The sequence below is a fragment of the Anser cygnoides genome, chromosome 1, assembly GCF_040182565.1.
Source record: "Anser cygnoides isolate HZ-2024a breed goose chromosome 1, Taihu_goose_T2T_genome, whole genome shotgun sequence".
Taxonomy (NCBI): domain Eukaryota; kingdom Metazoa; phylum Chordata; class Aves; order Anseriformes; family Anatidae; genus Anser; species Anser cygnoides.
The window spans coordinates 87,527,769-87,541,885 of NC_089873.1; the positions used below are offsets into that span (position 1 = coordinate 87,527,769).

Genomic DNA, 14,117 nt, shown 5'->3' on the forward strand with positions numbered 1-14,117 from the left:
GACAAGATGGTGCAGGTGGGAAGGCCCTGAGCAAGGCCCTGAGTGCAGGCCAGGTGGTGTGGGGCAGGGATAGATACCATGAAAGGCACTGGTGGGGAGGACTGGGAGCAAGAACAGGCTGGTGTTAGCACTGCTGAGCATGAGCTTCTGACAGCCATCTGTAACGAAACAACAAAGAAACAGAATTATGTTTTAGTTTGGACTGAAGAGGATGTATGCAAAAATGAGTCTGATTTGTGATCAGCATAAAGACAGTGGTTGGACTTTGGTTGGTACATGAGGCTGGGGAGCGGAGGCAGCTCCTGTTCTACCCACTCAGAGGCAAGACAGCTGTTGAGCAAGGAGGGGGGTAACCTGAAGGACCGCAGGTTTATTTAATTTCCATGGCAGCATTTCCACCTAAGGTGCCCTGCAGGGCCTGAAAAGAAAGTGTCTGTGCTAAGAGAGAGAAGGAAAAATAAAAAAAAGCAGGACCAACCTCTCTATTTTCTGCATCTTCCCCTCCCTCGCAGGTCGGTCAGCAGCAGCCCCACAGGAGGTATGGCCCAAAATGATCAGCAGCGATGCCTCACCTTCAGCACACAATGGTCCTAAACTGCTTAGGGAAACCACCAGCCCTCTCACAGGGCAGCACAAACACAAGGTTTTGCAGGATGGGGCTTGGAGCAGGGCGCAGTGGGATCAGCGTTAAGAAGGACTCATCACGCCAAGCTATCCCATTTGCAGCACAGACCTAGCAGTCCTGCCAGACAGCAAGCAGCATAACTAGGTAGAGCTTCCCAGAAGGGAAATTACAGTCCAAATGCATTTTCTGTATAGGAAATCCAAAAGAAGAAGGAGGAAAAAAAGAAGCCCTTATCTATATTTATAAGATGAAGCTTTTCCTACACGAATAAACCTCTTAACACATTTTTCTGGGCGCTGAGGTTATATATTTAATAGGTTTTTCTGGTATCACTTAAAAGTAGATCACCACCATGCAGTGACGCCTGCTGCACTCTTTTTCTGGCATCCTCACTAGCTGCCTTCACCCGTGCCCCCCGTAACTAGAGCGCCACGTGTTATTCTCACCAGACTGCGAGAGAGGATTTTTCCTTTACTGAGGAACTTTTCCTACAGAGCTGCTCGATCACCTCCTTTTCTTTGGCCCTCCATGCTTTCTTCTTTCCAACTTAACAAAGAAAGGAGAAGACAATCCCTGGAAGAGAAGGGAAAGCACGAACCCTCATGAAACCCTCCTGCTAACTTTTCATTACTATCCCGGGGCTGCAAACCAACACTTCTGCCCTTGAGCACGGATCACAGAAAGCAGAAACTTGCACAGGCCTCCAGCAAGGTGAGAACCAGGCCCCCTGTGCCATGGGCAGCGTGGCTAACCCTGCTGAGTGCACAAGAACCCTTTCTTGGACATATTCAAAGCCCTGAAGAACTCAGCCCTGCAGGGTGTTCAGCTCCTGAGCCCACGATTACTTCAGTGTCCTCCGTCCTAGTGCCAGCAGTTCTGCATTGGAATGTGGAGGGCAGAGCTCTTTAAAAAAAATCAAACAAACAAACAAAAAACTGCAACAAACTTTAATAGGAGTAAGTATAGGTAATCACAGAAAGAAAGCATCCTTCATGTCTAGAGCCAGCCCCATGCAGAAGTGCTTTGTAACCAGCGCACACCCGATTTCCACTTTTCAGACTTGGCACTTGGACTTTAACCTCTTTCCCCTTCCTGCTATGTTGTGGGCAGAAGTTTCATTTTGTTGCTTTATTGTCTCTCCCCTCCTTATTAAATACAATAAGTTAAAACCTCTGTCATTACAGCCATCTCTCAGGAGGGAAGAACCGTGTTACTCCAGTGTCACTCCTGTGCTCCCAACCTAGGAGAAGAAAAACGGTGGGACTGCTCTCCTTTGCCTCTGCAAGGAATAAATATCTTGCAGTGATTCTTGAGCTGTAGCTCACTGTAGGCTTCTCTCTGTTTCCTCCATCCACTTCCCACTCTTCAGGACAAAATAACTGCCTCTTCATCTCAAGAGATTTATCTGTTCACTTTCGTGCATGGACAGAAAAAACATTTCTTCCCCCGCAACAATGCAGCTAACTCTGGGGTAGAACATGACAGCTATTTCACAGCACAGAAGGGGTGGCAGGGAAAATGCAGTTGTTTTTGCCTGCAGAGATGGAACAGCAGATTGGAATGGCAAAAACTGCAATTTAACTGGAACCTTGAGAAATCCTTCACGGTTTTCATAATTTAGTCCAAAGGAAAAAAAAAATCTGCCTGTAAAGGCTGGATTGCCAAAGCACAGGTTGACTCAAAGGGAAGGGCTCTGTTTAGTGAAGCATAACACTATCTACTATAGCACCCACATATTTCTTAGAAGTTTTTTTCATCTCCCAAGTGAGTAAGCCCATTTCTGCTTACTTGTGAAACTGGGCAAGCTCGAAGGCAGGAGCTTGCAGGTTAACTAGAAAAGGTGTGGGTCGCTGCTCCTTCCCATGCCCCAGATGCAGCTCACAAGACAGCCATCCCATCTTACCTGCTTAGAGGGTGTGATACTCCCGTGAGAGCTGATCACAAGCACTTTTTCACCTGGTATTATTTCTAACATAGGCATTAGCCAACACTACCCCTTCTCCCCACCACCACCACCACCACCATTTCCCTGCCCAAACCTGCTCCAGAAAACAAAGGCTCAGCAGAACTGTGTCCCCATCGAGGCTGGATGAGGGACTATCAAAGAGCACAGTAAGGTGAAAGCGCCCAGGTTATCAACGCTGATTGGCTCAGTGTAATTATCTGCTCAAGATGTTGTGGATAATTTGGGTGTTCTGAGCTTCTGAGAAGGAGAAGGCAAACCCTCTCGACACAGGTAGGAGTGGAAGGTCAGCAAAAATCAGCCTTTAGCAGGACCCCTTAAAGGATTACTGTTCACCTATAAGGTATTAAGTAGAGCAGACATTCTGTGCGTACCCTCGAGCAGAAATCCAGCTGACAGCCCTCCACCGCCCCTGCCCCCAGCTTCCTTCTGCGCCCCTTGGGCAGGATGCGCGCCGGGAGCTGCGCACACAGGCACATCTCCATGTGATGCTGAGCATCAGGAGGGGAAATACTCTCCTCCGCTTGGCGCAGCGCAGGGAGCCCCAGCTCCTGTGCAGCTCAGAGGAGCACTGGATGTCCTTGCTCCTCCTGGTAGCATCTTCACGGTACTGGGTGCTGGAGGCTCACAGCCCTACATCCTGCATGGTACAGTGCAGGGCTGCATGAGAGGGCTCCCAGGAGGTGAAGCAAATGATCTAGGGCACCCTGTGTGGCTGTTACAGGCAAAATCTGAGGACTCAAAGGCAGACACCTCTCTCACTGCTAGAACTCAGCTCTAGGGAAGATGCAGGATGTGACTTCGAGTTACATCCAAGCCACACATGCCCTCTCTCCAGCCCTGGCCACTTTTTTTTTTTTATTCATTTGCCTAAAAATATTTTGCAGCAGAGATCTCTGACTGAGCAAAAGAGGCTGGATCAGAAGCAAAAGAGTGACTGATGCATTATGCAGCATCCAGTGACAACAAGGGAATTAGATTTTGATATGCTTGCTGAAGTCTGCTATTTCTACCCTGGTACCTGGTGGTCAATTCGTTGCCAACATCTGTATAACATCAAACATTTGCATCCATATGGAGAATGTATAATTAAAGCTTGCTGCATACAACTGTGAAAACTTTTTCATATCCTCCCTAAATTGCATTGCAACCCCCAGATGAGGGCTGGAAGCCAAAATGGAAAAAGTCTGGCATAAATATTTAACTAACTTGAGATACGTATTCTTTAACTATTAGCTAATTATTTTGTGCCAGCCATAAATGGCATCTGGTCCTTTAGTACAGGGTGCAGAAGGATGATGCAGCTTGGACACATAAGTGGGAAATGAAACGTGACTCCTTGCTAATTAATATTAATGAACGGATCAAGAACCAACATCTCTTTGAAAATATGAGCACAACAGGAGCCCGAGCGTGATTCATTACGATTAGTGCTGGGGTGACAACCATTACGAGTCTCAGAAAAGCCTCTGTTTCATGGAGTATCTCTTCGGGAAGGACTTAATTGGCTTCTGGAAGAAGTGAGGATGAACAAGGAAGGTGGTTTCAGACCAACCTGCGGGTATGTGTTTGATAATCACACTGGAAAAGGAGGAATAACAGTTCCTTTTGTGTGGATGTGCTGAGGGTCCCCTGCGTTGGTTTGGTTTGCCCCAGCAATAGCAACAGCCCACTGTCAAATCCCTGCCATAGTTATTCCTATCCCTCCAAACTCAGTCCCTTCCTTCAGCCCTCAGTCCCTTTTCCTCCAAATTAGGTCCCTTCTTCCCCATACACTGCCTGCTCTGACACTGTTTCAGACCACCTTGGCAGCCAGTAGCTCAGCTCTGACACCTTGTACCTGAACTGTGTTCCACCTGGGAAGGAGAAAATCTGCCCTCTTTCACACAGCATCCCTCTGGGCCTGGCTCACCATGGAGCTGGGGGAACATTTTGGTGTTTAACAGGGCAGTTTTCCTCCTTACCTAATTCATAGCCATGTAATAAGAACTGCTAACATTTCTGTTCCCTTCTTTCACGTCTCTCTGGGTTGCTCTCCACTCATGGAGCACACTAAGCCTCTAACAGAAATGTTTGTCCTCATCTGAAGGTCTTGAACAATCACGACTTGTTGGCCTGTTGCTTTGCTTTGCTATCACATCTGCACACCACTTGGTTCTAGCACCAAGCTCTGTAGCTTTAGCAGGGCTCACAAGGAAATGCTAGATCCTCTTTCTTTGGTTAAGCCTGTTCAGTCAAGGAAAAGGCCTCCAAGTTGGCTCCTGCCCTCAAAGTAGCTCCTGAACTTGCATTATTATATACATTTAGGAAGTATATTAGGTTTTTGGACCGCATCAATCTTTTTGTTATGACTACCTGGGAATTACCATTCATCCCATCATTCACCAACTGCTTCTCTGCTGTGTTCTCCATTTCTCAGTCAATCTTCTACTAAGAGCCAGTCTACCAGCTAATTTCCCTCTGGTCCTGAACAAACATCAGCAAAAATCATCTGAAGCTGAAAGCCTGATGCTGCTTTACACTATCATTTGCCTGAATCGAGCAAGTCCCAAAGACCCACTAGGAACAATCATATATCTCCAGAAAGGCAAGAAGTCCACTGTCTCTGAACCATCATTACAGTTCCCAGTAGTGTGGCTTAAACATTGCCACTGCTGCATTATCCTTACCACTCTCTCAAATCTTTGTAAAATCAGTCATGTCACTGAAGACTAACAGAGAGAGAGCGCGATCGATGCACAACACGTGTTGTGGGCTTGTAATGGGAATTGGAAACTGGATCTAGGAATCCTTCCCCAAGGTAGTCTATCATGCCTTGTGACTTCATGTAAAACCCGTATCTTTCCTCCCATCTTGCTCAAGACTGAATGGAAAACTGGGTTAACGAAAATGTAAAGAATCTTTCAACGCAGCAGAGACTGCTTCAGAGTCAAGTTTCCCAGGAGAAATAAATGATGAACAAAAACAAACAACAGCACAGCTCAAATGATTCCTCCCTTCACCACAGTCCTGAGATTTCATAATTGCTCCCTTCATGGCCATTTTGGTTTGTAATATGCAGAGTAAAGATTTCCATTATAGCTGTGTTTACTTAATCACTATAATTTTTTTTTAAGTGAAGTTCAGGCTGTTCAAAGCACCAGGATGCCAGCCCCAAGGAAATTAGCCATCAGCTAGTTGTTGCTCTACTATGATCTGTAGCAAAGGGTTTGCTGCCCAGCAGTCTCTTGGTGCTCAGATAGATCACACATCTCTAGGAGTGAGGAGGCTATTTACCATGGTCTGTTGTGCCCTTGGTCTCATTGGGCAAGATGAGGATGGTTTTCTGTGTTTGTATATGTAAAAAAAAGAAAAAAATCAGTCTCTGGAATGGGATGATCTGAGACAAGACTGAAGTCCATCAAGGGAAAGCTAGAGAACTGACAAAAGCAGAATTCATTTCAGCAAGCGGCAGCACATTGGTACATCTGCAGCACAGTCCTTCCAGTGAGGTTACATTGCATATTCTCATCATGCATGGCAGAATATCCTGGCATGAATATTTAATCATGCAGGGCAAATATAAGCAGATTGAAATTCTAGGTGATGACAACTTTCAGATGACCTGGGTCCAGACTAGAATTTGTGATTTAAGGATGGGAAGGCTCCACATCTCATTCCTGTCCTTCCAAGATGTTTATTCCCTGGCATGGGACTTGAGAAACACCTCAGCTTTTATAAAAGTAGCAACAGCTGCTACACAGGATGCTTAAGAAAAGGGACAAACACATGGAAACAGAGTCAATGCCTGCATGAGGTTTTCTGTCACTGGAGGCAGTCTCTAATACCAAAGTTTTTTGGCACTCTCATGGTTTCCAGCACCCCAGATCACTATGGTCAAAACCAAACCAGATTTCCACTGCCATCTTCAAGTTGGATTGACCTGAGTTACTGACCAAAACCACCCCATCCAGCTTTTAACCTTTTGGCAATGAAAGACCCAGCCTCTGAAACACAACCCAGGAGTGCAGAAGATGAACTTCCTTGGCCCTAGTGGATCTAGGACCCTCAGAAGAAACCTTACAGAGTAGATGAGATGTCCTCCATCACGTAGGCCTTTCTGGAGGTGTTCCACCCTTCTTCCCACCACTCTCCCCCCCCACACTTCCCAAAGTCTTTACAGGTAAAAGACAGGAGGAAAAAAGTTCACGTGCACTGGTTTGGGGAGATGCTACAGACCAGCTCTATTACAATGGTAGGAGCCCAAGTCCCACAGAAACAAACAGAAAACGGACACCTCAATTTTTCTGGCCTGAGGCTTCCACAGCACTGGGTTTCTGTGCGTGATTAGACAAAATAAATGTAAATTGTCAAAAAGACGGGGCATTAATAAGCTTATTCCTTTCTGTAGTAAGATGTGCAAATTCCTCCCTTTCTTTTCGTAAATAGCTGTAACTCATTTCAGATTTTTTGCTGATAGGAATGTAATTCAGTCATTTCAGCAAGGTTGTCAAGCACCGTGAATGGTCCCTGCACAGACAGCACCACGTATTATTCTCGTTTCCTAGCGGGAGAGATTCAGGATGCAGAAAGTTCAATATCATGTTGGTTTGCAGAAACAAATCCATGTAAGGTGAAGCTATCGTAGCAAATTTTAGTGAACGTGTTTGCATTGTGGAGAGGTGGAAGAGGGATGCAGGAGGAATCTCACTGTATAGGCAAGAGTCAGAGATTAGAAGAGCACCAAGTGGCCAGGTGGTGAGGGAACCTACTTCCAAGTTACAATTGCAATGATTGCGATGAATAGGGAGAATCTATGATTAAAGACACGCCTGAAAATAACGGTAATGATTTCCACTTGTATGCCTTTGATCAGACAATCTCACAGTATTGTATAAATGAAATCTCCCAGTATCTCTGTGAGGTTGGAAAGCCTTCTACTGACATGAACATGTCAGAAATAAATAGCAGCTGAATGGTGCCAGACAGGTGACGGCTTAGGTAATTCATCCTCTCTTGGAAGGAGAGCTTCTAGAGGTGAAATTTGCCCCAATTATAAAAGGGGAATAGATCCTCAATATGAGCTATATTGGACTACAAGCATAAATTACTGTGCAAAATGATCAGCCAGCCCATTCAGTTCTCATTTCCATAGGTGAAAGTGCCAATAAGGGAAGTAATCACCTGTCTGTAAGGATGATTTTAAAAGATGGAGACACTGCCCATCAAGAACACCACTGGGACTCATCAACCCTTTTCAAACAGGCTGCTGGTAGCCACCAGGAGGTAAGGACTGTTTTTAGTCACTAACTCCATAGGATTAATTTAAATTAGCCACCTGGAGAGGAAAAATTATGCCTGTTACCATGCCATTGTGCACTGCATTCCCCAGAACAAAACTGTACAGGATCATCACATTCAGACACAACCCAGGTGTGGGGTGTGCATCGTCCGACTTTCCTTCCTGGAAATCAGGAGCAGTGTAGGCAGTTTTTGCACAGTGCTAACTGGGATTCGCAGCTAAATCCCGTCATAGGGCAAGAAACATCACTGAATATTTCTCTTGCAAAAGGGGAGGTGGACCCCAAACTGAACAGCAGGCATTGTTTACTGTGGCAAGACAATTTTCTATTTTTGGAAAACTTGACCAATTTATGTTTCTACTTGATGGACTGCTGAGAGGGTTAAATATGGCCTGGCACTTATTTCACTTGTGATTATGCTCGTCTTCCTCTCACCAAGAAAGAACCCAAAATACATTGATATTCAGATCTGGCTATTTTCGTTTGCGCTTTTCTCTATTATTCAGTGAATATGAAATTACTCTTTACTGATTCAGAAGCTATTTGTATAGTATTTTTCAAGGATAAGTTGTAGGGGTCATACACCCCAACTTCACTGTTATGGCTGATTACCATAATTCCTGCTCCTCCTCAAGTGCCAGTAATAAGCTGCCTACTTTAATCCTATTTAGATGTTTGATTTGGGTGTATTTGTCAGCAGAAAGATTATATAAATACAGTGGTTGGTGAAAAGCCCTCATACTGTAACATAACCAAGTGCAGTTTTACCCCTGGTTGAGGCAAGAAATGATTCCCTGGCTAATCAAATGCCAGAGGTGCTCTCCAGATGGCTAGAGGGACTTCTCTCCAAAAGATAAGGCAGTCCTTAACTTATCTAGGGCCATGTCAGAACACCACCCTCAATAACTTAGAATTTAAATGTATTTTGGGAGGAAAGACTCAATCTGCCTGCACTCCCTAAGAGCCTTCACAAAGGAGAGTAGATCCCAAACCCACACGTTGTTCCTACCTTGCTGCTGCTGTCCCCTGCTCTGGGGACACTCCTGCAGGAGCAGCGTGTGGACCAGTGTCCTCCCCCACCATTTTGAGGGCTAGGGGAGCCATCCAGGCTTGGCATCCCTCTGCAAGCAGAAGGGACGGGGCTGGGGTCGAGCTGCTCCATGCTCTCCCAGAGCAGAACGAAGGCTTTCCACCAGCAGCGGAGAATACAATAGCTGCATGAGCCTTCCAGCTACCAGCCCAGAGCAATAGCTGCAGGGGCATATTTGAGCTCTCTGATTTATTTATTTGGGAAGCAATCATTAGCAGCACCAGCCTCAGCACACATCAAACCCCTCTGCTCCTCTGCCAGCCTCCCTCTCCACCCACCTTGAGTCTCGCTGGGGCTTGCTGGAGGGAGGAGAGCCGCCCCATCATTCATCCTCCACCACTTTCTGCTCCTCTAATAGGTACTCAGTTAAGTGGGTCCTGCTGTGTTTAATGGTCTCCCCCGCCCCCGTGTAACCTACTTACATATTTTCTGTGAGCCCAGTGGCCTGGTGTATGTATTTCGGTTGTATGGCGGCTGCTCCAGGAAGGGTCACGTGGCTCCTGTAATTAAAACAGGGTGAAAAGGGGATTCCTCTGCTTACCAAGAGGAGAAAAAAAAAAAGAGAAAAAAAAAAAAAGGATTGGAATGAGGGAAAAGAGGCCATTTGCTGCAAACATGAGGGCTGGAAGGCCTTGAATATAATCATTACTACAGAGTTGCACCAGAAGTCATCAGGCCCTGTGCTATCAACAGATAACTCAAGTGACATTAATTATTATATAAGGAAAGAGTATGGTCATATTTGATTTATTCTCTTCCCCAAAATAACTCTCAAAGACTGAGCCCACCAAACAACGATTCCTACTTCAGTCACACCCCTCACTGGCACCCCTGGTTCCGCAAAGAGCAGAAGCAGTGCTCCCTAGAAACATCGCTGAGCACAAATCTCATTTGAGTTTGTGCTGCCAGTTCATTACCTGGGATTTTTATACAGCTCTGTATATGCTGCTACCATCCTCTGAGTTTGTCCTAGTGCATATCTTGGAGTATTTCAAGTGGAAATTTTTTGAGGCAGAGGGGGAGCCTCCTGCATAGCACATGCACACTGCATCCTTGCTACTGGGAGAGGCAGGGAGCAATCTCCCAATTGCACAAGTCTGATTGATATATCGGATATAATGTGGGGTGTCTGGGAGCTGTGGTGTGTGGGCTGTGAATTGTAAAAAGGCTGGGAGACAAATGGGACCTGAGAGGGGAGGGAAAGGTGGGACAACGCTAGAGAGAGCTTCTGCGGAGGCAGCTGCAGAAGGGGACCGTGAGTTTAAAGCTCACTCCAGGCTGGTACTGAAGTCTAGTTCTTCACTGGAAGGTGAGGGAAATCTCTGTTTCTTATAACCTTACAAGAGGGGGAGATGGTCCTCTGCCAGGGTCTGAGTCAGCCAGAGGCATCATTAGTATGTCCTGTGCAGTCTCTGTGGGAGCTCTGTAGGGTAACTTGAGTTGTGGGTGTCAGAAGCAATGCATAAATTATGGGGGGTGGGAGGTGGGGCTGTAACAAGAAAAAAGTATGGGGTCCTTATGCATGAAATCAGGTAAGAGAGCACATTGCAAGTAATTCTGCTGAGGAATAGCAAATCCAACAGAAAGATGGCTGTAGGATGCTGAAGAACTCACTGAGTAATGTGGAAAATGATGCAATGGAAGCTTCTAAGTGCCATTCACCTGACTGACTTTGAAGAAGGATGGAAGCAAAGGCTGGAGAACAGCAGTGCACAGTCCCCTTTCTCATCAGAGCTGTCTATTTTCAAGTAAGCTTGAAAGTACTCCACAAGTAGTCTCACAAATACTGGGTGGCTGAAAGCAACACAACTCTGTAAGGAGAGCCCCTAAATTAGCATAAAATAAATGAGTACCTGTGAAATCCCCAGCGATACCCTTCACTCTACAGCTCTCCTGAAAAGATAGGAACATAAATAATGGACTGTAAGGAAAGGAGGGGTAGGTACTTGAAAACTCGCTCTCTCAGGGAGAGGGTTTGCTAGAATCTACCCCCAGTTTGTGTGCTGAATAGATGAAAGCTGGATCTGGCGGGCAGGATGGAGTTAAGCTTGCAGGCAGATGTTGATGGAGCCTTCTGCTGTCTTCTCGCTCCTTAACCTTGTTTCCAAACATTGCAATCTGATGCTTAACTTTTTTTTTTTTCCTTTAATAGTAAAATAACCTTGCTATTAACTCTGCCTGGTAATAAAGTGTGGTCGCTCTGCAAAACAGATTTGCAAGTCACTTTTTCTGTTGCAGGGAACAGAGGTCATTCTTCAGGGAAAGCAAAATGTTTTCCAAGTCTCTCCCCACTAGTGCTAATTATGGCATTCCTGACAGCCAGGACACAACTTTGCATATCCCTGCAAGGGCTGGTGCCCGGGAGCGTTCCTTGCTACATGGGGAGAAGGGAATTTCCTTTGGGGTGCAGCAGGAGAGGCGGGAGCATGACTTCTGGTGCTCAGAATGCCTTGCTCATAAAAAGTAACTGCAAGGGATCGTCCACACGGGGGGAGCTGAAGGTACTCTACGTGCCGTACAGACTGGCCCCTATGCATTAGTCCAATGGGCCATGAGGCTCAGAAGGAAATTTGGCCATTATTTCTTCTGACAGGGATGGAGGTAGCATGGGGCCCTAGACACCGAGTTACCCACCCTGCCACAATAATTCTTCCAAAAATGCCATCACTCCTAAGGCCATTTAGCATCTGGGCAGTTGTTCTGATCTACTCCTTGCTAACGGCTGCTCAATAAACTATAATAAACCTATTAGATAGCTTTGCTGAAGTGCACTGCCAGGTTGGGCCGGGGAATCTCAGTCATTTTTCATGGCATTCAGTTACATCCAAAGTAACAGACTAACATGAATTAACGTTGATGTGATGGAGTGGTGTGGTCTGAAAATGACCTTTTCCTTTTATCCTTACGCTATCTATTTTCTGAGAGCTCTCCTCCTGCAGTGGAGCAGGGCTGGTCTCTGCATGACTGCAGAGCAGTCTTCTCCCCAAATCCGACATAGGGATGCTGTCATTCAGGGCCAGGGAACCACGTTCTGGCAGTTTCTAAATTATAAGAGAAAGAGATTTTTTCTCCTCGGTGTATGAGGGCTTTTAGTATCTACACCGTACCCTTTTCTTTATTAATTAATGTTATGTTTAAAACATAAGTAGCTTCTTATTTCTGCTCGCTACTTATTATACTGCCCCGTCAGCACTTCAGCGCCCAAGTTGGGCTCCACGTGTGATGTGTTAGCCCCGGCCAAAGTCACAGCCGGCGACACCCGGCCCAAGGGCATCTGCAGCCAGGGCTAAGGACGAGGGCACTTCTTTTTAGCATGTGAAACCCCTTGTGGCCTCTTCTGTCCACCAGCCCCTCTCCACACAGGACAGACCCCTCTCTGGCCAGCCGGAGCTGCGGGCAGACAGTCGGGCGTGCGCTCGCCTGCATCCCCCGGAGCAGGGCTATATTTAGAGGCAAGCTGCAAACAAAGCGACGACGGTGAGCTGCTCGCCCATAAATTATCCAGTGGCGTGGGATCGGAGGGGAGAGCGAGCACCGTGCTGGAGGGGGACAAGGACAGGAGGCTGTTTTGCCAAGATTTGGGAGGTTCCCCCCTGCGTCGCCCCCAGCCCCCATCTCGCCCGCGCCCCACCTCCCCGATAAGCCCAGGCAGCGTGAATTGCGGTTTAGCAGATGGTTGCCATGGGTTACCTCCCTGCGCCGCAGATATTCCCTTCAGAAATAGTAACGTTAATTGAAAACAGGGGCCCGGCGCCGTCACTCCGAGGCTCGCTTCGGCGGGCCGGCCGTCCTCGGCCGCGGCGGGGACATGGCCAACGCAAGGGGAGACGACGGAGGGAGCAGGCCGCGGCCCAGCTCTGGGGGAGTTCTGCAGGAGGTGCAGCTGAACAATACTGCATGTTGGAGGGGAAGGCCGTGCCCCAGGTGGTCAGCAGCTGAGCTGGGAAGAGATGGCAGATCTCCTCCTGCCCTGTGCCCACGGTGAAACTCTCCTTTTAGGAGGAGTTTAGTGGGGCTTTTTGGGAAGCCGTGTCACACGGACAAAAAACTGGCAAGATGACCACAGCACGAGGGGAACAGCGACTAGAGAGCCAGGGTGCTGGAGGAGGCGTCTGGTGAGGTGCTAGGGGGATCAGTGGCAGGTCTCATCCTGCTTTAACCTATCCCTCTTTCAGGATGATTAATGCGTAAGCGGCAGGTTTTGCAAAATTTAGATAGTGTAACCTGCTGCCACCAATTAGCAAGGATATTTCTGTTCCGCAGAGGATTTTCAACTTGTAGCCTTGACTGGCACTGCAGGCATGAAGCCTGCGAGCAATCAGGAGAGGTGGTCTGTGCTGGAGAGGGAGCGCTCTCCCACCCTTCCCATGCTAGCTCAGAAAGCTCCCAGCTCCTTCTCAGTGCATCACAGGCTGGTCCCTGTGCCCCCAGCACAGCAAGGATGCTGTCTCTGCCCGACCTGGGGGGCTCTGGGGATGTGCACAGGCAGCAGGTGCTTGGTATGGTGGGAGCAGGCAGAGCTTCGTGCTGTTCTTGCAGTCTGAGCAAGAGTGACTCAGTCCTTGCATTAAGTTATTACACTTCTGACCTATTCAAGCCCTACACTAGTAATATTTTACCTGAGGCTGCACCACTTTGCACGCAGATAAGACTTTCGCTGTGGCCCGCTTGGTGCATTGCTTTTTCTGCGACCCCTTCTGAAGATTCAGCTCTGCCTTCCTTGATGCCAAAGCAAACCCTCTCGCCTCTCACTGTTTCAGTCCTAAGTGCCACTGGTTTTCCCAGTGCTGTAGGCATCTCCAAGATCTGCTCCAATGTCTTGTCAGGGTTTCTTGGTCTTTTATGTGAGCTCGGAGGGACATCTGTAGAACTCTACTGCCAAAATCAGAGCCCAAAGGCATCTTGGAATCCCTTGTTCCTGAATTGCCTGTCACACACCTAAAAACTGAAAGTACAGGAGAGGTAACTTCAGCCTTTTCACTCTGTCAGCCATTTTCAGGGAGCAAGTTCCTTATCGGGAGCTTTTGTGCCCTCTCTCTTCTTTGTCCTGACTACACATTCACTACACAGATTACTCACAAGATCCACAAGAAGTTCTGCTTTAAAAGAAAAAAATTACTCCAGTTATTCCTATATCATGTTAACCAGCCCTCTTAG

General features: G+C 47.2%; 1 long non-coding RNA gene across 3 annotated transcripts in view; it reads right to left on the reverse strand.

Annotated features, from left to right (window-relative positions):
• LOC106039928 (uncharacterized) overlaps positions 1-14,117 on the reverse strand; it is a 33,603-nt gene that overhangs the window by 5,283 nt on the left and 14,203 nt on the right. The window contains exon 3 of one of the 3 annotated variants that reach the window (XR_001209572.3): positions 9,239-9,460. This is a non-coding gene — a long non-coding RNA (uncharacterized lncRNA). The other 2 variants (XR_001209579.3, XR_001209577.3) reach the window with 2 other exon arrangements.